Source organism: Myodes glareolus, chromosome 22 (genome assembly GCF_982192425.1).
Source record: "Myodes glareolus chromosome 22, mMyoGla1.1, whole genome shotgun sequence".
In the NCBI taxonomy this organism is placed as follows: Eukaryota; Metazoa; Chordata; class Mammalia; order Rodentia; family Cricetidae; genus Myodes; species Myodes glareolus.
In genome coordinates this window covers 7,635,651-7,660,152 of record NC_142047.1, presented here as the reverse complement: position 1 = coordinate 7,660,152, position 24,502 = coordinate 7,635,651, and the positions used below count along the sequence as shown (strand labels likewise).

Genomic DNA, 24,502 nt, shown 5'->3' with positions numbered 1-24,502 from the left:
TGCCTGCCTCTGCCTCCCAAGTGCTAGGATTAAAGGTGTGCCCCACCACTCCCCGGCTAAAAGTGCTGGTTTGGGAGCACTTTGATTTCCACACTGAATGGTTCCCCATTAATGATTATGGCCTGTAACTAAGGACTTGCCTTAGTCTGTCCAAATTTGACTTCTTGAGCAATTATTTCTGATGGTTTAAATTTTGAATGACTAATCAATAATGACAAAGTCCACTAGACTATATATCATCTACACTTCACTAACTTATGATTCTTGTTATCTATAAAATGTATGGAATTAAAAGGCCTTATAGTTATCTACCTTTCCTCAGATGTTTATTGCAGTCTGGAGGCAAGATCTTCCCCCAGTACGTCTTGATGCTCGGGATGCTCGTGGAGTCGCAGACACTGGTAGAAGAGAGCGCTGTTCAAGGAGCAGAACACACTCTTGGGTTAAACATAGCACCTTTTATTAACCAGTTCCAGGTAAGCGTGTGGAGAACCGTTCAGCCAAGACCCTGCTGCCTCCTATTATCATTGTCTCTCCTTTGAATTTTTCTTAGTCAGTGGGCCTAGCTGGATAGAAAGAGGCAGTTTCCTGGAGTAAAGGAACATGTCACCCACGAAAGCCAACCTGAGAGGCAGAATAAGCAAGGATTTTTGTCAAGAATACTGACTAAAGTTTACAGATTGTCCTCTGAATCACCTATCACAAGATAGAGATGACTAAGCTATTTCTGTGCATGGTCCCAAAATGCTATCATCCATCTTTCTATTATGATAAAAAAAGAATTATTTACTTATTTTAGTGTATAAGTGTTTGTATGCAGGTGTGTCTTGTGTGTGCATTGCTCATGGAGTCTAGAAGAGGAGATGAGATCTCTGGGAACGAGAACCACCACGTGGGTGCTGGGTGCTGAGAGCTGAGCGCAGGGAATCTGCCAGAGTAGTGTGTGCTCCCAACTGCTGGGTTCTCTCCACCCCATCTTCCTGTTTTATCCCCACTTGCTCTGACTCTTCAATTCTACCAGTCACCGTACACTGGGCCTGCTGCCTTTTCACTGCGCTCCCAGCTATGGCCACTCTTTCCTGAACAGCTTAGGTGGTGTGGGAGAATTATCTGTATTCTGTCAATCATATTTTAATAAAACGCTGATTGGCCAGGCAGGCAGTATAGGCAGGAAAGCCAGACAGGAAGTAGGGGTGGAGCAAAGAGACTGGGAGTATTCTGGAAGCAGAACCTCCCTTGCCACTCCTGCGCAGACCACCGAAGAGGCAGCATGTAACCTGCCCAGCTGAGAAAGGTACGGAGCCATGTGCTAACATAGATAAGGATAATGGGGTAACATAAGTTATAAGAGTTAACAAGAAGCCTGACCTAATGGGTCAATCAGTTTATAACCTAATGTAGACTCCGTGTGATTTTCCTTGGGACTTGCTGGCTTGTTGGGGTACTGGGTGGGACAGAAACCCCAACAAGCCGGCCCTCATGTTACACTTAGGTTTTGTGCTCTGTGTATTTTCATGTAATTTAGATAGTACACCCCATTCCTATTCTTGTGTAATCCTGCCTTGGTTAAATCCCACCTACTGTGTGTCTATGTAAACCCTACAGTTGGCCCTTAATTATCTAAAGAGACTCTATAGCCCTTGTTGGAAGATTTATATAGTTTTTAATCTATCTGTTTGTCTGTCTGTCTATCTATCTATCTGGCAGGGTTTCTCTGTGTAGCCCTGGTTGTCCTAGAACTCACTCCATAGACCAGGCTGGCCTCAAAGTCACAGAGATCAGCCTGCTTCTGCTTCCTGAGTGCTATGATTGAAGGTTTATGCCACCACTGGCCTGTCTTGGCAGTTTTTTATTTTATAGACTGCTTACCCATTGCCGTACTATGATTGACTACTAGGTAACTGAATCAATGAAACAAAATCAGAGGTTGTTAAAGGACTACAGTATGTTAAAAACTATTCAACATGTTTATTGAGCATCTTCTACATGTGCTGTTTTATTTATTTTTGTTTTTTTAAGATAGGGTCTAGTATATAGCCCTATGTGCTTCAATGTGTGACCAAGGATAACCTTGGCCTTGCAGTGGTGGCACATGCCTTTAATCCCAACACTCAGGAGGCAGAGGCAGGAGGATCTCTGTGAGTTTGAGGCCAGCTTGAACTCCTGCTCTTCCTGTTTCTGTCTTCCAAGGCCTAGGATTACAGATGTATGCCACCATTCCCAAATTATGCATATATATACATATATATACACATACACATACACACACACACACACACACACACACACACACACACACACATATATAGTATTCATTGCTACAACAAAGTACCTGACAAAAGCATCTTAAAATAGGATTTATTTTGACTCGGAGTTTGAGGGAACACAGTCCATCATGGCAGAAAATTTCTACCTCTTACCCTTCTATCAAAAATAAGTTGAAAGGTTTGTGGTTTTGGGTTTTGTTTTGTTGGACCATGAAGTCCAATTACTGAGGAGGAGTCACCCCAAGAAAACACTTTCATACCACAGTTGATGTAAAAGCAAGAAGATTTTAATTCTGTCATAACAGGGTCACTCAGCATTCAAGCCAAGGACCCCGAGTAGCTGGTGCAGGCTACTAAGCAAAAAGCCACAGAAACAAGGTGGGGAACTCGGGGGTTGTTCTTCAGCTATTAGGATTGGCTGATTCAAAGGGCTACTAGCAATGATTGGTCTGAGCCACAGAGAGAGAGTAGTTGATAGATCAGGCGGGGAAAAGGGGACACATCTGTGAGTCATCCTAACTGTATTGGAGAAACTGAGTCAGTATCCTCTGACCGAGGCTGAGGAACTGAGTCAACATCTAAGGGTTATCTTGCCCCAATTCTAATAACTGAGTTCTATCTGGAGAATATCCACAAGGACACAGGCAGATGGAAAATACCCAGCATTCCAATACGTGCATGTGAATTTGTTAGGTCCTTGGTTTCCAGGGGAGGGAGGAGCACTAATGCTGAGAGGCCTCAGAAATGGCCTCAGAGTTGTCAGAAATGGCTTTAGAGTAACCCTAGAGTTTTACAGTTTTTTTTTGTTTTGTTTTTCATTTGTTGGTTGGTTGGTTGGTTTCGTTTAGTTTTTTTCTTTTTTGTTTTTTTGAGTCATGGTCTTTCTACATAGACCTGGCTGTCCTGGCACTCACTATGCAGACTAGGGTAGCCACCTGCACCTGCCTCTTTCCCTCCTTCCTGAGTGCTGGGATTAAAGGTGTGCACCACCATGCCCAGCAATGGTTTGTGTTTTTAAGAACAGCTTGTCTGAAGGGTCTTTTGTAGATTTAACATTCCCAATTGCCAACATGACCACTCGTTTCTTTCTATTTTAAAAGCCTGCTATGAAAAAAAAAATCAATTCTCAAAATTTGTAGTTTCCATTTTCTCATGTTTGGTTATATTCATGTAGACCGTAAATGTCTAGACTAGTTGTGTAGTAATGGCAGTTGGAAAAGCACAGAGGTCAGCAGCAAAGTATAAATAGTGTATTGCTTCTACTCTTGCAAAGAAAGAATTTACAGGCAACCATGTAAATTAATGTAAATTGTCTTAAGATGGTAAGATGTCTAAGCAACTAAAGAAATAATTGAGTTGTGTACCACGATTTTCAGAATAAAAGCAATCATTCTAATTTTTCAGGATCCCATGTGATTTGAACTGTGCCCTGTTGTCTGGGACTAGGCACTATCAGTAAACGTGGCAGAACAGGTTCTAGTAATCCAGTGACATGGTTGATGTCGCACTAGGAAAACAATTCACCTTTGCCTTTCTTGCAGTTTTTACTGACTTTTCAGTCACTTAGTTCCTATAGAAAGGTTTTCCAGGCTTGCAACTATTCTCACGTTTTTGTTTCTCTAGGGGCATAGTTCATTCTGTTACGCTTGTATCATGTCTTTAGAATGAGTTTTCCATTCTCTTGGGGGAAAGTGAGTATTAATGTTGCTTTGCTGATTATGAAAGTTTGTTTCTTGGAACTGGTTAAATTCATCTCATAAATAACAAGAGTGGTTATGTGCAAAACTATGATTGGCATGTTAGATAGCAAATGAGACTGTCGAAGGCATGTGCTACTTTGGAAGCAAAGTGAATGTGTGTACAGAAGCTTTCAACATTGTTATACAGTGGTAGTATGATGCTATACTATTGGACCAATAGCAGCTCTTTTTTATAAACCGATGCACTATTACAAGTTTTGTAGTATTTCATTTATAAACTGCTTCCACACATATTTACCTGTTACAGTTTTCTCAGAGTGTCATAGTATGTCTTCCAGAACTTCAGTGTATCCTGACAGTAAATAGTCCTAGCTTTTGGAATTTTCTGTTGATTTCTTTTTCATTATCTATGGCATATAGCAATTGAAGAAGATACCCAGTCAAGTATACAGGCAGCTTGAAATCCTACCCTATGATACACTCTCTCCAGGTAGAATGATTCATGCTTCCATAAAGCCCTAGCATGTCCATTATGCCACATTAGGTGGGGTCAGGAATGTTTCCTTCATAGGAGGCTTGAAGTAGAAAACTCAGGAATCTTCTGTCACCATGCACATTGCTGCCAACTCTATGCAAAACAGGTATCTTAATATAAATCAGAGGCATATGATGGGACCTCTCTATGACTGAGGCAATAAGAGTATGGCCAGCATGCTCAACCTTAAGGGGTTCTCATATCCTTCAGGTGGAACCATGACCAACAATTCAGCAGGTTGGCAGCCAACCTAGAGATGATGGGCTTGGTTGATGTAGGTGGGTTTTCAGGATGAATCTGTTGGAATGAATTTGTGCCCCTTTATGGTTGCTTGTTGGAGGCAAGATCTCACTGTGTAGCCTTGGCTGGTCTGAACTCACTACGTAGACCAAGCTGGCTTCTCATAAAGATACCAAAGTGCTAGAATTAAGGGGATGTGCCACCCACCATGGCTGGCTAAGTTTGCTGCCTCTGATCACACACATTAGTACTTACTGTTAGATTATTTATTCACATATTCTAGGAACAGATGTTTCTACAAGATAATGGTTCTCAAAACCTTGGCTGCAAATTCAAGTTACTGGGGGTGTTTTAAAAGGTCTACCCACTCAGGGCACACCCCTGCCAATGTGGAGGTGTCTTAAAAGGTCTGCCCGTTTAGGGCACACCCCTGCCAATGTGGGGGTGTTTTAAAAGGTCTACCCTCTCAGGGCACACCCCTGCCAATCTTGGGGTGTTTTAACAGGTCTACCTGCTCAGGGAACACCCTATGCTAACCTAGGCATCACATTCTGACTTTATCTCCCCAGATGGGGCCAGAGAAAAACATTGGTGAAAGAAGAAGTGTTACTGCCCATACTGCCTTAGTGACCATTTCCTGTGATTGTAGCTTCTACTGGAGAAGCAACATAATGCTATCGGCCTTCTCATCAATGAAGGTGGAAGGATATATACCCAGAAGAAGCTGCCTAGCAACATTTCATGGCCCAGAGTATCTAGAGGGAAAGTGGCTACCGTTGTCAAAAGCAGCAGGCCTGATACAAAAATGACCCAACTTCAGGATGGAAGCTAATCCAAGGATGCTATTAGGCTGGCAAGATCTGGAAGGGCATGAGCTATGACTGTGTGTGCAAGCTGCTATGGTTTGAGTGACGTATGTCTCTGTCTTCCAAAGGCCCATATATTGAAGGACTTGGTTTCTAGAACGGTGCTACTGGCAGGAGGTGGTAGGTCCTTAGGGCCCTGGGAGCATGTTGTCAGATGGGCCCTTCCTGTTACCCTTTGCTTCTTGGCCATGAAATCAACTGTTTTCTGTGCCCTGTGCATCCTGCTGTGACTGTGCTAACAACAATGCCAGAGGCCCTAAAATCTATGGGTTCTTTCAATCAACCTTGTAGTTGGTGAGCTAGAATACTCCTTTCTACTTAGTAGTCAATTATCTCGGGAGTCCTGTGACAGTGCTAGGAAGGGGACCCACGCTTAAACTAGCCATTTAACTTCCTCAGTCCTTAGGTGTTAGCAGAAGACATGCAACACAGGCCATGTTCACTCATAAGACAGCAGTCAGAACGAACAGGAGCATGCTTGCATTGGTGGCCCTTGTTTTCAAGTCCCAAAGGCTTATGTGAAGAGATCACTGACATGCTTCAGGTACAGTGGGCATAGCTTAGAATTTCCAGTCTCCTCTAGAGAACCATAAGCTAACTTGAGGGAGACTTTGTCTCTTCTTACAGCCTTGGTTAGAAAAAGATGTGCTCCCTGCCTGAGGCTGTTTATAAACACCCTTGAAAAGACACTCTAGAATAAAAGTTGTTAGAACCATGTACCATTGTCCTGGGGAATTGTCTCTCAATAAGAATTAAATGACCCTAACTGGTCACATAACCCAGTGTAAAACTAGGACTATAACTAACTATAAACCATTTTTACCAGTAACTATGCCCTGTACCAGTGTTACACCAATCTCTATTCCTAACCCTAATCATCTGAACTTTAAATTTAATGCTCCCATAGCTTCATTTTAAAGTTTCTAATCCTATTTGTAACTCCAGCCCAAGTCTAAACCTAACCGTAACTAAAATCCTAGCAGGACTACTAAAGAAAACCTTGCCAATATTAAAAAGAATTAAACTCAAAAGCCAGACTCGATTTTACCTCTGTCTGTCTCCCACCTCTTTCTCCCCCCCCCCCCACACTCTACAGTGGAATGATAGAGGGTCAACTCGAGTCAATTTGGCAAAGTTGCTTGCTTGCTCTCTACTCCTTAAGACAGCACGTAAACCAAAACCGTTTTTATAAAAGTGAGGCCACATAAGCTTAAAGAAGAGTTGAGAGACAATCTCAAAGGTGCAGCCCCCTCAGACTTGCCAGAGAAACCATAACAGGGTAAAGAGAAACAGTCATACTTTTTGTTACTGTCCAACAAGTTTTTTGAATGAACACTGATTGCCAAAGAACTTCTGACTAATTCGTTTAGGAGTCCAGATAAAAACAAATGATAATAAATCTAGTGCATAGAGAGAGTTCAGTGAGGGGCGGTTTACAGCAGGTGTCAGCAAGGAGCATAGAAGGCACATGGAGTAGTCGTGTATCGTGTCACTAGAACATGGAGTGAGGCCGGCTGTGTGCACAGCACTGACCTGTGCTGGACTTACCCACCGGCAGAGTGGAAACAGGTCTTTCTCTGATCTTTTCCACCCACTTTGGCTCTTGGCTGGTGAGATCTAGTAGAAGCCAGAGGACAAGGGAGCTTGCTTATGGGCCTGGAGCATGGCAGAGAAGGGAAGAGTTTGGGTTTGGCATGTCAAATGGAAGGAACCCTACCCAACCCAGCAAAGCCAAGAGTATTAGAAGTAATCCCTCACCTCCAGTATTCTGACTCTGTACTGCTTCCGTTACTGGCTAATTGCTTTAGAACTATTCTAATGGGAAGCAATGAACTAGACAGCAGGTGTTTGGAACAGAATTCTGCCTACGTTTATACTACACAGTGATGTTTGCTTTTATTCACACCTGTATAAATATCAGTGGTTTACATTTTACTTGCTAGTGTCTTCTGAAATTGATGGAGGCACCACCATCCCCATTCCCGTTTTATCCAGAGAGAATACAGTCTGTTACAATGTTTTAATATGCCCTCATTTGCGTGTGACCACTGAACCAACCTGATGTAGACCTGACCCAATTATCTCAGCCGTCTTCACACTTGAGTCTCATCACCGTGTCGTCATTGAACTGAATGATCATAGACACCAGTAAGAGGACTTTACCTCTGTGGGATGGGCTCAGCTTTGCATAGCTGCTCACCTTGCATAGAAATGTCGGCCTCAAAAACCAGCTGAAAATCACGGGAAGGGTGCTGCTGACCCACTCAAATTCATTAAATTTGAATTTTCGGTTGCACTGTCATGGGCATCTTAAAAAAGTGTGATACGATGTGACAGGTGTCCTGAAATCAGGGCCGTGTGTCTCTGGAGGAGCAAATGGGTGACAATCTCTAAGTCAGAAGTTTACAGGAACACTGAGTCAACCGCATTGCTGTTAGGCGAGAGCCATATCTGTGCTTCATGCGTTGAGAGAGAGAGACAGAGAGAGAGAGAGACAGAGAGAGAGGGAGAGGGAGAAAGCAAATTTTGACCTTGATAGTTAGTTGATTTTTGTGCAAGAATAGGTAATACCCAAGAAAGCTTGACGGCCTAGTTTCTTTCCAATAATAATTAATCTCTAATATTTCTAATAAGGAGCTCTTGTTATATTATTACATATTGCATTATTTATATATTGTGTTTATTCAGGATTTAAAGAATTTTAGCTTTGGGAAGAAACTGTAGTTTTCGTAGCCAGATTATTTTAAGATTGGGAAATTTAATTTTTTTTAGTCTGTGTGTGTGTATATACCATTTTTTTTTTTCTGAGACAAGGTTTTTCTGTAGCTTTGGAGCCTTTCTGGAACTTGCTCTGTAGACCAGGCTGGTTATGAACTCACAGAGATCCGCTTGTCTCTGCCTTTCGAGTGCTGAGATTAAAGGCATATACAACCACTGCTGACATGTATACCAAGTCTTAAAGACTTGTTTAGGGGCTGGGTAGCTAGCTGGCCGGGTAATGGGCTCTTATGTGAGATGAGAGAACAGGCAGCAGAATCTCCAGAAGTTTGGGGACCAGGTAGCCTGGCACTCGGGATGCACAGAGCAAGAAGCCCCTCCTCACACAGGTGGGAAGTAGGACTGGAGAGAAGGATCAGTAGTTAAGAGTATGTACTGCTCTTGCAGAGGACCAAGTTCTTCCCAGCCCTCATGTCATGCAGGTTGATGTTCTGTCTGCAGATCCAGGGCATCCAATGTTCTCTTGTGGTCCGCTTGTACTCACAATCACAAACACACACACATGTGCACATACTCAAATTAATTTTTTTAAAAGGTGGGTGGCAAAGATTGTCACTGAGACTATACTCTGACCTACACATACCTGACTCACACTCAGGTACAGGAGTACAGGTCACACACGGACCTGCACATGCACACACCCACACTCGGATACAGGAGTGCAGGTCACACACAAACCTGCACGTGCATGCACTCACACTCGGATACAGGAGTGCAGGTCACACACAGACCTGCTCATGCATGCACCCACACTTGGATACAGGAGTACAGGTCACACACAGACCTGCACATGTATGCACCCACACTCAGGTACAGAGGTACAGGTCACACACAGAACTGCACATGCATGCACCCACACCCATATGCAGGAGTACAGGTCACACACAGAACTGCGCATGCATGCACCCACACTCAGATACAGTAACACAGATCGCACACAAATATCACTGACACACAAAAAGATAGACAATAGTTGATAATACTTCAGTTTCTTGTTATGGAATCCTGTTGGTAGAAATTTACATCTCCATAATAATATTTATATTACTGATTGGAGTAGGTGGGCCTTCTCTCTATGTGTTACTTTCATTGGTTAATAAAGAAACTGCCTTGGCTTTTTGATAGGGCAGAATTCAGATATTTGGAGTAGACTAAACAGAATGCTGGGAGAAAGAAAGCAGAGTCAGGCAGATGTATGACTCTCCTCTCCTAGACAGACGCTGGTTAGACTCATGCCTGTAAGCCAAAGTCAAGTGGCAATACAGATAATAGAAATGGGTTAGATCAATATGTGGTAGTTAGCCTATAAGGGACTGGAGATAATGGGTTAGGCAGTGTTTAAATGAATACAATTTGTATGTTGTTATTTCGGGTGTTAAGCTAGCCATGTGGGAGCTGGGCGGGATGAAAAGTAGGCCTGCTTGCCTCATCACTACAAATTGGCATAGTCCAACGGATGGGAGCTGGGCGGAACAAAAAGCAGTCTGTTCCCCTTTTACAACAACTCATTATAAATATTTATTATGTGGTATATAATACTGTATTTATTATAAGGGTCACATAATCTACTTTACTATTGAGTTAAATCAACAGATTCATGGCTGCTCTTTCTTCAAAAAAAAAAAGAGAAAGAAACACTAGTAATCCTATAGCTTATATTTCAGGTACAATTTTATCCCCTTTTTTTTTTTTACTTTGCTCAGTGGAACCCTCTAGTCACACTTTACGCGCTTTCCCATCATAGAATCTCTAACGATAAAGAGTGAACATTGGTCTCCCAGAGTCTTTGCATAGCACGAAGATACAAATTTCTTCGTCAAAAGCAATTTGGAGGCATGCTCTCACTGAGTAGCCCAGGATGGGACCCAACTGGGGTTGCTACACTCTCACCCAGGAATATGAGATTATATAAGCACACCCACACCTAGCCTTTAAAACCCCCATCGGAGACCTTACCAGAACTGGACAGTTTGCAAATGCTCACAGACACACGTATAATGTGTACACTGGTATGTATGAGCAAATATTTTAAACAGTTCATCCATCAGAAAACCTGGTAAAATTGCTGCCATATTTGTCTTGAGGCTTTGAATAGTTCCCAAGACACTGTGACTTTCTTTATGCACTGGCTTTGGAGTGGACTGGCCGTGAAGATTTTCTGAATGTGATCCAGCCATCCAATAAGCATTTGGTGCATGGAGCGGGGCAGTGGTGGTGCACGCTTTTAATCCCAGCACTTGGTAGGCAGAGGCAGATGATAGCTGCCATTTTGAGGCCAGCCTTGTCTTTAAAGTAAGTTCTAGTACAGTCAGGGCTGTTGCACAGAGAAACTCTATCTCAAAAAACAAAAACAAAAAACAAACAAAAACCTCTAAACCAACCAACCAAACAAACAAAAAGAACATTTACTGAGTACGTGCTTCTGATTAGCGTTTTACTAAGGGAACCATGTGTCTTTTTCCTTGGTTGTGACACCCCCTTGCTTAGAATGCCCGACCTTCTTCTATGCCTGCTGACACTGTCTCTCGGCCTGGCCTGTCATCTTCACTCATTTTATGCCACCTCCTGCGTTGCTGAGAAGACATCAGGTGTTTCTTCCTTTGATGAGTACAGTAACCCTCCCTCAAGCAGCCTAGCAGCAGGGGTGTGAATGGGATGGGGGTGGCAGAATAAGTGGATGTGCAAAATGGCATCTTAAAGAAGGATCTCCTGCTAGCAGCTAGGTTGAATCCCCCAGGGTCTCTCAGCACTTCTCTAAGTGTGCACAGTGGTCGGGGATTCACCTCCTGCAGCACAGCCATGAAGTGTCTGTCCTCTTGTACCAACACACTGTGCCTGCTGTGTGTGTGTGTGTGTGTGTGTGTGTGTGTGTGCATGTGTGTGTGTGAGAGAGAGAGACTTGTACCAACACACTGCGTCTGCTGTGTGTGTGTGTGCATGTGTGTGTGTGTGAGAGAGAGAGACTTGTACCAACACACTGCGCCTGCTGTGTGTGTGTGTGTGTGTGTGTGTGCGTGCGTGTGTGTGTGAGAGAGAGAGACTTGTACCAACACTGCGCCTACTGTGTGTGTGTGTGTGTGTGTGTGCTTGTGAGAGAGAGAGAGAGAGAGAGAGACTTGTAAGTCCTCCCTTGTTGCGCAACAGGACAGTCTGGTGACCAGAGTGTCTTTTATTCTATTTGGAATTTTGCAATGTTTAACAGGTAAGACACATGCCAGCCAGTGGCTAGTAGACATAAGAATATTTTATACATTTGATTGCACTTTGCTGACGTAGGATATTGTTCCTTGTGGCTTATTCTCTTTTGTCTAGCTCTACACCTTTATTCTTCAAGCATTGAACATGATTCCCAAGTCAATACCAAGTGAATAAATGATTATGGGAATAAATATTAGATACAAACCTCACCGTTGACTCCTGACTCCTTTATGACACAGTTGTGACTCAGAATCTTAGTGACTGGCATAGACTAGCATAAATGTTACTAATGTTCTATGTCAATAGTCTACCCAGTGAAGCAGAGTTTAAAGGGCTGTGACAGGCAATCCCAGTTTTACTCGTACTGGCATGGCATATCCTGGCATGCACAGTGTTTGATAAATACATTTTAAGAGGAATATAAGAACTTCCAAGACTGTGTTCCACTTCCCCTGACTTTTCTTTCTGATACGAAGCTCTTGATTCTAATAAAGTAGTGTCAACATTACTACTGGTATGAAATGCTGAACTGTGCTAAGGTAAATGTACCTAAGAGTGATCACACAGTTTTCTGTACATAAGAAATTTATTCAGAACTGGAGAGATGGCTCAGTAGTTAAGAGCACTGACTGCTTTCTTTCAGAAGACTTGGGTGCAATTCCCAGCACCCACAAATGTCTCTAATTCCAATCCCAGTGGATACAACACCCTCACACAGACATACTTGCAGGCAAAACATCAAAGCACATAAAAATAAATTCTAAAAAAGAAAAGAAAAGAAAAATTCGAAGTGAATTATGTTCTATGAGTGATTCTGGATATATCAGGCCAGAGATGAGCTTGAATGAGATTTAGAACGAGGGACGAGGCAGGACAGTTACTCTCAGGTCACCATGGTTAGAATGGCAGGTAGGCCTCTAACTGTTCCTGCATTCTCCTCCTCCTCTTCTTCTTTGACACAGTTTCTCTGTGTAGCCCTGGCTGCCTGGAACTCACTCTGTAGACCAGGATGGCCTTGAACTCATAGAGATCCTATTGCCTCTGTCTCTCAAGTGCTGGGATTAAAGGTGTGTGCCACCACTGCCTGGTATCCTGTGTTCTTCTGTGTTGTTTACGGTTCATCTTCCTGAGTGAATGAACTGTTGCTACCAAAACAAAGAAGCAGATCCTCCTTCCTGCCCAGGCAGATCCTTGTTGGCAGAGCGCAGAGGAAATGTCCTGTAGCCCGCAGCCAGCCTGCAGCTCGAGCTTGCCTTCAACAGCCCGCAGCAGGAGTAGCTTAGGCTTCCCCGCAAGCTACTGTAAGAGCCCCTCATGCCAGGTCTTAGGGTTGGTTTGTGACTCTTTCTCAGACCCTCTGAAGTTAGTTCACTTCCTTAGCGTTCGCCATGTGTGCAAAGTCTAATTGCTATAATCAGTCTCTGCTCCTCTAGCACTCTGATGGCTCTGCTCCTGTGCCAGAGCCCTGACCATGACCGCTAGTTCTCGACCTTCACTCCGCTAGTTCTCGACCTTCTCTCCGCTAGTTCTCGACCTTCTCTCCGCTAGTTCTCGACCTTCTCTCCGCTAGTTCTCGACCTTCTCTCCGCTAGTTCTCGACCTTCTCTCCGCTAGTTCTCGACCTTCTCTCCGCTAGTTCTCTACTCTTCTCTCTGCTAGTTCTCTGCCCTTCTGTCTGCTAGTTCTCAACCTTCTCTCTGTTAGTTCTCTACCTTCTCTCTGTTAGTTCTCTACCTTCTCTCTGTTAGTTCTCTACCTTCTCTCTGTTAGTTCTCTACCTTCTCTCTGTTAGTTCTTGACCTTCCCTCTGCTAGTTCTTGACCTTCCCTCTGTTAGTTCTCGACCTTCTCTCCGCTAGTTCTCCACTCTTCTCTCAAGCTGAAATCAGAGCAGTCTTTCATCTTCCTAGATATTTTACATTCCTTTAGTGAAAAAAACCCAAACAAATGGGAATAGCAAGATAGCACTATAAAATGTGTGTGCATGCGCGCATGTGCTCACGGGCTTGCTCAGGCACCACTGCACAATTATGGCGTTCAGAGGATGACTTGCACGAATTGTTCTTTCTTCCCATCCTGTGGGTTCTGAGGATCAAACTCGGGTCATCAGGTTTGGTAGCAAGTCCCTTTCCTGCTGAGCCACCTCACCAGCTCATGCTTGTATCCATTTCCTGTTCCCGGTGACACAGTACCAGGAACGTGGTGGCTTGAGGAATCCTGCTCTGGGGATGCAGCTTCTGTAGGACAGTTGTCTGGGCATGGCATGGTCAGAGCCTCTGCACTGGCATTTTTAGGCGGCGCTTTTCTGTCCCAACCGACAGTTCCTAAATATTCTTTATAAATGCTTGGCTTTATAAATGAGAAGGGGCTCAGGCTACTAGCTAACTCTTACACTTAAATTAACCCATATTTCATTGAGTGGCTCAAGGATTCATTTTCTACATGGCCTGCTTCCTCGGTGGCTGGCGTCTCTCCTGACTTCACCCTTTCTCCTCCCAGAGTCCTCTGCGTCTGGCTGTTCCACCTATACCATGCCTGACTACCAGCCTGTCAGCTTTTTATTAACCAATGAAAGGAATGCATATTCACAGTGTGCAGAATGATTATTCTACAGAAGGCCATTTGATGGTTTACAGCTGGAGCATTGGCTAGGACCATGGTTGTATCTCGATGTGGACATTTGCCACCTTCTCTTTTTTTAGGGATGATCTTTCCAAGAAGCTGTGTAAAGCAGAGCCTACATCGTTATGGTGCAAACAGCCTGGGCATGGGGGCAGTGGGGAGGAGTCCTAAGCTTGAGGTGGCAAACAGAGGAAGCCCTTCAGGACAGTGATTCTAATGATGACTGCTGGTATAAGCAGGCACATTGTAGTAAGGACCTAGGAGAAGGGGCTTGGAAGAGTTTCATTTGTAAAGTGCTTACCATGCCAGAATCTATGAGAAAGCTAGGCATGGCAGCACGGACCTGTGACCTCTGTGCCGGGAAGCCCGAGACAGGCAGACCTCTGGTGCTCTCTGGCCAGCCAATCTATCCAAATCAGTGAGTTCCAGGTTTGAGCTCCAGAGAGACTGAATCAAAAAGAAAGAAAGAAAAAAAGAAAGAAAGAGAGAGAGAGAGAGAGAGAGAGAGAGAGAGAGAGAAAGAAAGAAAGAAAGAAAGAAAGAAAGAAAGAAAGAAAGAAAGAAGAGTTACAAAGATACGGAGTGGGTGGGCAGTATGGACAAGGGAGCCCCTCCTCCTTACGGAGTGGGTGGGCAACAGGGAGAAGGGATTACCCCCTCCCTCAGGTCTGAGTTGCTTCCAGAAAGTTGGACCATGCCACAGTTTCAGACCATTTAGAAATCCTAAAGTGTACTTTTAGAGAAATGTCAGTATCCTGAGTGAGCTGTCCTCATCTTCTTACATCCAAGTCCCCAAATTCTTGCTTGTGAATTCTGGTTCAGCAAAGGAGCCTCCTTTATTCTTCCTTCTCTCCATGATGAGATTCTGGTTGCTTGATCTGCAGACTGTGCCTTCCTATTCCTTAATCCTGGTTGGATCTTTATGACCATGGGCCTCTGTAGACTGTCAGAAGCTTCCTGTGGATGGTAGCTTGAAAGAAAACGGCCTCTATAGGCTCCAAGATCTGAACACTGATCGTCAAGAGTGACACTTTTTGAAAGACTCAGGAGGTGTGGCCTTGTTGGAGGAAGTGTGTCGCTGGGGATGGGCTTTGGTGTAAACTCTTAGCTACTTCTTTAGTCTGCCTGCCTGTCACCATGCTTCCCACCATGATGTTAGGAACCTCTGAAAATGTAAGCAAGTCCCCAATTAAATGCTTTTAAAAAAAGAGTTGCCTTGTTCACGATGTCTCTTCACAGCCACAGGACAATGACTAGGACACTTGCTAACCAACCTTGCCTTCTTTATACTCTACTCCACGGCCATATGAATGTGATAAAACAATCTATTATGTCATATTTGCCTGTAATAACGTCTCTTTGGTGCTTACTTCTTCAGCACACATACTAAAATTGTAACAATACAGAGATTAGCATGGCCCTGCACAAGAATGAGATGCAAATTTTGAAGTGTTCCCTACACTAAAGAAAAAAAGGACTCTCTTCTTTCCACTTGTTGGGTAAAATCTTTATTTCTTAAATGGCACTTTCAGACTTCCCTAAGGTGGCCCAGTCTCATATGTACTGTCCCCAGGCCGTATGTCTACCCACAGTGACTGTGCCCACTGCACTGGGCTCATCTGGGCGTGATGTCTGTGCCCACTGCACTGGGCTCATCTGGGTGTGATGACTGTGCCCACTGCACTGCGCTCATCTGGATGTGATGTCTGTGCCCACTGCACTGGGCTCATCTGGGTGTGGTGAGTGTGCCCACTGCACTGGGCTCATCTGGATGTGGCCTATGCCTTTCCATGGGTCTGAATCCTAGAATGAATAAAATGGAGAAAATGATCTGAGTACACACATTCTTTTGTCTGTTTCCTGATGATGCAATGTGACCAGGTAGGCAAGTGACCATGACAGTTACACAAGCTCGCCACTCCTCAGTTAACACAATACAACAAGAGAAGACTTTCAGACAGAAACTGCACAATACTCCCAATATACACAGGAAAGGCTTTTGAAAAAGTTCAGTATCTTTGGGCTTGGTGGTGCACACCTTTAATCCCAGCACTGAGGCAGGCTCTGTGAGTTTGAGGCTGTCCTGGTCTACTTAGTTCCAGGACAATCAGTTACACAATAAGACCCTGTCTAAGATTTGTTTTGTTTGTTTTGGTTTTACCAGACTGGGTTTCTTTACGTAGCCTTGACTGTTCTGAAACTTGCTCTGTAGATCAGGCTGACCTCAAATTCAGAGAGATCCGCCTGGCTCTGCCTCTTTTGTGCTGGGATTAAAGGTGTGCACTGCCACCACCTGAATGACTTTGCCTAAAAAAAAAATGGAGAAAAAAGAAATTTGTTATCTCTTCCTCATAAAAGTCCCAAGAATGTATTTTAACATAATAGCAAACAAATATCTAAAACACACACACACACACACACACACCACACAATTCAAAGTTATCTTTGGCTACTGAGCAAGTTTGGGGCCAGCCTAGAATATGTGAGACTCCACCACTACCAAAACCCAAACCAATCCAAAATGCTGTGGTTGAACGAAAAGTGTCCCACAGGCTCAGGCTTTTGAACACTTGCTTCCCATCTGGCATTGTTTTTGGAGGCTTGGAACATGGAGGAGGTAGGGACTAGCTAGAGGAAGTAGGTTGCTGGGCAACCTTGAAGTTTATAGCCTGGATCAACTTCCTGTCTTGTCTCTGTATTAATCTTCCCAGAAGTGAGCAACCGTCCACAGCCTGAAAGCTTCCGGCCACGGCTGCTGCTGTGCTTTCCCCGCTGCCCTGGGCCGGGTCCCCTTCAGCCACAGATCAGAAGGCTCTCCTTACTGTGCTTCAGGCATGCATTCAGGCATGCATTCTATCACAGGCCAGTGATCATACAAGGAAGCAGCTACAGAAGTGGAAGTGTGTGATTATAGATCAAGTCCAGTTGCTTCCACTTCATGTCTGTCTTGTTTGAGCAGAGTTTGCACAGCTGGCTGCCTGTGATTGCCTGAGACTTGGCTACTTGTCACAATAGGAGGTCACAATCTGATTTCAAGTAAGGTTGCAACCAAATGCATGGAGAAACTTTTAAACTAACCCTAATGGAGCTGGAGAGGCAGACTTAACGCTACACACTTCAATTTGGTGAACTGTTCAGAGCAATTGCAGATGGGGTCTGGAGTAGCTTCTGTGCACAGGGTTTCATATTGAACTATTGCTGTAGGTAAGGAACCTGCCTGACTCCATTTTGGAGCTTAGTTTCAAAGTCTCTGTTTCCTGGAACCTGATCTGCCCCCACTCATGCCCTTGACTTGTTTTTGAGAACACCCTGACCTTCCCTGATCACCCCAACCTTTCCTAATCACATGGTAACCACATGCTGACAGCTGTAGATCTTTTGAGATTTTTCTGTACTTCCTCATTGCTCCATTGTCTTGCTTCTGTGAACTTGCTTTGCCACTGCCCGTGATTTTACTTCTTAAAAGGGGTCTAAGAGGTGACCTCAGGGATGTTTTTTAACCTGACTTAGGAGGCAGTCACGGGCCAGATCTCGGGTACACCCCAATAAAAATGAAGCTTGCTTCAAATTCGGCTCAAAATTGTGGTAGTTTTTTTTTTCTTGCATGGTGGGATTAACAGAGGTCAGTATCAATTGTTGTTGATTAATGGCCCATGATGCAGACAAGGCTAGTTGTAGCATATTATAGGCCATATACTCATAATTATTTTTGGAACTTTGCCTTATGCACATCAGACTATCTTAAAGCAAATGTCCCACCTGTTAGTAGAAAAGTATTACTACATTATTGTAAGTGTTTTTGGACAGAATTCAAGAAATTTTGATCTAATTTGGTCTCAGAAAAGGTTTAACATCAGCTGAGTCACTTAAGAGTAGTCTTGATAAAAATCACATGGAAACAAAACACATATATTTTCATTAATTTTAAACTGACATGTGTTATTTAATTTTTAAAATTTCTATATTTATTTGTTGTGTATGTGTGCACATGTTCCACAGATTTCTCATGGGCATCAGAGGACAACTTGTGGGGTTGGATCTCTCTTCCCACCGTGTGGGTCCCAGGGAAGCGCCTTTTGTCCAGTGAGCCATCTTACCAGCCCTGAAATATGTCATCTACAAAAAGTATGAACATAGGTGACACGTCACAGAGACATTGATCCTAGCAATAAAAACCACAGACATCTTCACTGTATGACTTGTGAACGTCGTTTCTACTTACTGCTCTTTGGAGGCCATGTGGTTGTGCACTCCTTTAATCCAGTACTGCAGAGGCAGAGGCAGAGAGGCAGGCAGAGAGAGAGGCAGAGAGAGAGGGAGAGAGGCAGAGAGGTAGAGGCAGGTGGATCTTCTGTGAGTTTAAGGCCAGTCGGGGCTATGTAGAGCGTTCCCGGCTAGCCAGGCTATACAGTGATACCTGTCTAAAAAACAAACCAAGTGAACCAACCAAACACACCCTTGGGAATTTTTATTTAAAAGCAGTTGGTTGTCTTTTTAATGTACCTTAAAAGATTGAAAAGGCGTCAGAAGTTCCCAAACAAATTTGAGGTTCAAAATTGGCAAAGGTTGCTTGCTAGAGAGTCCCTTAGCTAAAAAAGCCCAAGTAAGGCTTAGGGAACCTCAGGCTGGTGTTGATGCTTTGTTCTTTTCCAAAAATACAAGACTTCGAAAGCTAAGAAGGGTGGTCTTGTTTGCAGAGGTGAGAGCATTTCAGTTCGCTAGCTGGAATGGCAGGGAAAGACTTGCCATCTACTCCTGCTCTCCTTGGAATATTCTTGCACTAGGTAGGTTTGTCCACTTAATCACAGTCCTATGGAGGGCCTGCTTTGGAACAGGAAGTCTGCCACCCAATAGCTAAGGGATTTGGAGCAGCAGTGTTTTTATCTTGGAGACTGAGTTTTCTAACCTAAGTGGCGATGCTAATCCCTTCTCTATAACATGACTGAGGTGGCTAGATAAGAGAGTGTCTGTGAAAGACAGTGGGCCCATCTGGCTCTTGACCAACAGGGCAAGGGAATGAAACTGAGCTCAGGCTAAGAGGGGAGGCAGCTCTGCTTGCAAAGCTGGAGGAGATAGAAGACAGTGACCCCAAATCTGTCTCACTCCTTGGTTGAGGAGCAAGTTTTATTTAATTACGTGTATGCATCTGTGTATGCGGTGTGTAGGGGTGCCTGTGGATACCCGAGGCATGGTGCCCCATGCAGCTGGAGTTGCTGTGACTTCAGCCCCCAAAAATAAGGGGCTTTTAAAAGTGAAGTTCAAGGAAGTGGGAACAAAGGGATGCAAATAAAATCAAGATTTTTCATTTTCTTGTGGAATTTCAGCTGTAAGCATATCAGGGTTGGCTGCTGATATTTACTGGATCACCCAAGAAACAGTTTCCAGTATCAATGACTTTCTTAAGCTGTGTTAATAGACCACAGGTTTCCTTCCACCTACATGCAAGACTGTAAGATGCTTAAAGGCTCTCGGAGTTTTCTCTGTATTCTGTGAAACTCTTTGTGAGTTACTGTATTAGCAAGCCTGTATCCTCTAGGACTGTTCCCATATGGAATTAATGCTTTTATGCTGGGAACACACAGAGGTTTTAATGTCTATGGACTCCTGGGAGCACACAGAGGTTTTAATGCCTATGAACTGCCAATTTACACCTCAGACACCTTGCACCAATGTTATTGTTAGTTATGAAAGAAAAACATGCGGATTTTGTCTTTCTTGAGGAGAAAACATACATATTTCCCAAGTTTGAGAGTCCAGCATTACCTTCTGCTGGACCCGGTAATTCAAAAAAGCACAGAGTCGTGACTAGACGTTTTGTAGATCTGTGGCAAATCTGTGGCCTGAGCCAACCTTGACCTGCAGACTTTTCAAATCCCTGATGAAGAAAATTTCTAAGAAGCTTCAGCAGCCTCTGATCCCTGTCTGTTCAGAAACTCTAATAAAGGACAGTAGTACCAAAGGATCCTTCTTACCAGCAACAGGACAGAGGAGTAAAGCTCTCACAGGAGATAGGGTATTTCTGCAGGAAGAAGGGGGCTGGGACACTGATGTCTATGTGGTAAGAGAGGATGGTTAAGATGAAACCATGCAGGCCAGACTTGAACTATGTAGCACAAGTTGCCCTCAAACTCACGATCTTCCTGCCTCTTGAGTATTGGGTTTAGGTGCACCTGTTCTGAGACTCCTCTGAACAGTTTGCCAGTTTGAAAGAGAACGTAGACTTATGCTTAAGGGAGTTCAGTAGCAAAAGTGAACCCTATAGTGGGGCTGTAGTTTTGTGGGTAGAGTGCTATCCTAACATGCAGGAAGTTCTAATTTTGTTCCCCAGCAATGAAAAAAAATCAGACATGGCAGTCAACGACCATAATCCTAGCACTTGGAAAATAGAGGCAGGAGGATTGGAAGTTCAAAGTCACTCTTGGCTATCTGCAACGCCTCAAAAAGATTTTACATGGAATATATTTGCACAAAACGCATACACAAACATAAATTTAATATCTAGCATTTTATTACATATTTATAGCATTTAAAATTTATTTTATTATATAATATGGTATATAATTTAAGATACATGTTTATGGAATATAATGTAATATGTATATTATATAAAATTAATGCATTATATGTTATATTTATGTTAATGTTGTTTATATATAAATGTATAGGCTATATTTCTGGTATATCACATATATATTTATAACATATTTTAATATACACATGTAAATATGTTAAGATTTTATACACACACACACACACACACACACACACACACACACACACACACAGACATATGTAACAGGCCCCAAACCTTAGCACAACTGGCTCAATGATGGAAGAACCATTCAGGCCTTGAAACCCAGTATACAGGCAGCAGCCCCTGCCAGAACAAAAACAACCCAATCCATCAAAGTCCATAGTTCTGAGGAAGTCTCTAAGTGTACTAACCTGGCTTTGGGCTTCTGTAGTTCTGCTTCTGGCTAACTGTTCTTGTTAACTGAGGTGTGTCCATCCCAGATGTGGTCGTCATGTTTCAAAGCTCGCCTTGAGAAAGGGTCAGGACTACACTTGTGTCCCAGATGCCCAGTGTAGTCACCAGCCAGCCAATAGAAACTTCTAGTGATTTGAACCCAGGTCTGAGTAGTTTCCTTTGGTGTATACCTCATAACACGCACATGCATACACACACATACACAGACACACACACATGCACACGCACACACACACACATGCACACACACACACGCACACATCCAAACATGGTTGCAGTATTGTCTGCATCTCAGATTGGATTCTTATGGAAGCGCTGAACCGAGAATCATGACCCGGATCTTCTAACGTTCTTTCTTACTGGCTGTATTTTGCCATGACGGAAAAAGCTACTATGTGCACAGCTGTGATTTTGATAATCTGTAGTGAATTTTCTAAACTTTTTCTTCATTTTTGGCTTCTTTCCACCTAGATGCCAGTAACTTGTAAGGAGCATATATAGCCCGAGTCTTTCTGACGTCAGCACACTTCAGCTGTGTCCGTTTGACCCGCTGGAGCGATGCTCGGTCTCAAGTGTTCCCGTGTGTTTTGAAGCTGATATCCAGAGGAAAAGAAGAAGCGAAGCAAAGGAGGCTGTCACTGACCACGGTAAAGAAAATGTGGGCAGTTTGGCTGCAGCATAGTAACCAGAGGGTAACAGGCCCCCGTCCTTCGTAGGACGCCACGATGGAAGCCCCATTCAGGCTGTAAATCAGCATGGGGACAGACAGTGCATCTGCCAAAGCAAAGACCTTGTCCATCAAAGGCCATAGGTCAGGAGAAATCCCTAAATGTACTAACCTTGCCTTTTGGCTAACTGTTCTTGTTGACGGAACGTGGTTTCTGTACTTAAAAGCCCACCCTGAGAAAGCTCCGGTTCTACAGTGGGGTCCTGTACACCTGCTGTAGTCACTGGCTGCCTTATAACGGCTTTCCATTGGCTTAAGCCCATATTTGAGACGTCTTCTCTGGTGAAACTCCACAACAAGAGCAGATAATTGGATTTCCCCATTTGAATATGTACATCGCAGCGAGAGGAACTTCTGATGTGTTTCCAGTTTCGGTAGCAAACTACTAATGTGTGTCTGAAGGAGCTACTTAAAACCACTCATTTCTGCAGAATGACTTCCTGTAATTCCAGCTCTCAAGATACTGAGGCAGTAAGAATTTGAATTTGACACCAGTCTAGGCTTAGTTAGACACAGAGACCCTATCTCAAAGCAAACAAAAATAAAACAACAACAACAATGAACAAGGGCTAGTCATGCCACTCTGATAAACTGCTTTGGAATTCTAGCTCCATCCCTGCAAAGAAACTGAAACCAAATCCCTTAGCATTTCCAGCGCTGGGCATTCTAGAAGCCAGCACTCCTTTGGGGAGGCTGAGGCACGCTTTGCAGAATGAAATAAGTCAAATTATCTAGAATTTGAAAACTATAACAAAATCCCAGGACAAAGGCATGTTCTTTCTTTTGAACACTTTCCTATATACAAGGAAAAGACTCCTCCTACAGTTGACAAATACTTAGCTTAAGTTCTTTATAAGGTCTTTACATAAGAATAGTTTAAAAAAAAACATTACTTAGATAAATGCAGAAGTCAGGAAAAGGGGAGTGTTAGCCAGGCATAGCGGCACTCAGGAGGCAGAGCAGAGGCAGAGGATCTTTTGTGAGTCCTAAATTAGCCTTGTGCACATAGCCAGTTCCAGGACAGCCTGGGATCCATAGTGAGTAGTACCCTGTTCCCAGTCTCCATAGAAAAGAAAAGAATTGTGGAGGAATAGGAAGGCTAACGATTCTGTTGATGTAACGACGCACCAGCAATCGTCCCGAAGTATTATTAAAAGGAATATTGCTGTTAAACATTTTAAAAGTTTCTTGCATGGTGATTATGCTTGGAGAGCAGTACTATGGATTATTCGCTGGTTGTTTTCCACTGGCACGGACACACAGTGCTTCCCTGTATTTCGGCCATTCACGCCCGCAAACCGTGGCAGGGAACAGAAATGACCACCAGGTTGCGCTGTAGTTCCACAGCGGAATCAGGCTGGGCTCCGAAGATCCACGGAGGTCAGTGGAAGGAAATAGCACAAAGGAAAAAAAGAAAACACTTTACGGAAAATAATCTCAAATTTACTATGATTTACAGATTGGTTATTCAGGAAAAAATAACATCCAAGAGGGTGGCTGCAGCACTTTCTAGAGAAAAGGGCCTTAAACTCACTCTGTTCTGCTGGTTGGAAGGACTTCCCTGGTAGAAAAAGAAAAGATTAGAAAACCCCGTTGGAAGTTCATTTTCTAGACTATCTAGTTGCTGATGGATAAAACTATTTTTAAAAATCCCAAGATAGTGCATATTTATTTAAAAAAAATAAACATTTCAACTTTTTTTTTTCAAAGCATTTTTTTTTTCCCAAAATGTCAATATTTGTGAACTAGGGGTTGTGGGAAATGTTACCTAGAACTGCAAAAGCCAGTTTGTCTTCTCCCCCTGGGAAGCTGAGTCTGGGTGCCAGAGGGCAAGGCGTGGCTGGAAGGACCTAACCCTCCCTTCTCGGCACCCTGTGGTGAATGTGCTCTTGGAAGAGGAAGACAGTGATGTTCTCTGCTTCCTCTGCAGACTCCGCGAGATGAGCACTGAACGCGCTGTGTATCCTTGTGCTGGGAAAACAACTGTGGCCTGAGCAGAAACAGGAAGGGCAGAGGCAGCGTCTGTGCAAGCGAATGTGGGGACTCTGATTAACGTTTGAGGATTTGCACAGCGTTTCGTCCATGACTCTGCTCAACACAACTAAGACCAAAACATGAAATATTAGTAAATTGTGGTGCTTATATTTACTCTGAAAATTTTTTTAACTCTTTAAGAATATGGGGAATAAAAACATTTTTAATCTGAATAGTTTGCTTCCTTTCAAACTGCAACTGATAGGATGTGAGGTGAAACTGAGCCCAAGGCAGGCCGATAAGAGGAGCCAGGGACTAGTGCTCGTACACTAGAGCCATTAACACAGCAACACAGTAGAAACACTTCAAAACAGTCACAGTGACAGAGCCTCTAAGGTCAAATGAAAAATCTTGCCACAGTCTCAACCCCACCCCTTGTTTTACATGAAGTCTCCCCCCCTTACCTTTCTTTGATTGACATCTGTAACCTTTGCCCCTTAGATGTTTAAGTCTCTGGGTCTCATTTCACTAGAAGTCCTGATTTTCCTTTGTTCTATGGTCTCAGTCTTATCTTTAACTGCCCCACCCAAAAGCCATGGTGCCAAAAG

General features: G+C 43.6%; 1 protein-coding gene and 1 non-coding gene across 4 annotated transcripts in view; both read left to right on the top strand.

Annotated features, from left to right (window-relative positions):
• Positions 1-24,127, top strand: part of LOC146890328 (protein arginine N-methyltransferase 9-like) — a 51,501-nt gene extending 27,374 nt beyond the window's left edge. For all 3 annotated transcript variants that reach the window (XM_087900483.1, XM_087900485.1, XM_087900484.1), the window contains 3 exons: positions 323-476; positions 21,665-21,840; positions 23,851-24,127. The gene's annotated coding sequence lies outside the window, so the exon portion shown is untranslated. The remainder of the gene's footprint in view (positions 1-322; positions 477-21,664; positions 21,841-23,850) is intronic.
• LOC146890329 (U6 spliceosomal RNA) lies at positions 15,568-15,669 on the top strand. Its single transcript, XR_014999230.1, has one exon. It is a non-coding gene; the product is annotated as a U6 spliceosomal RNA (small nuclear RNA).
• Positions 24,128-24,502: the final 375 nt, after the last annotated feature.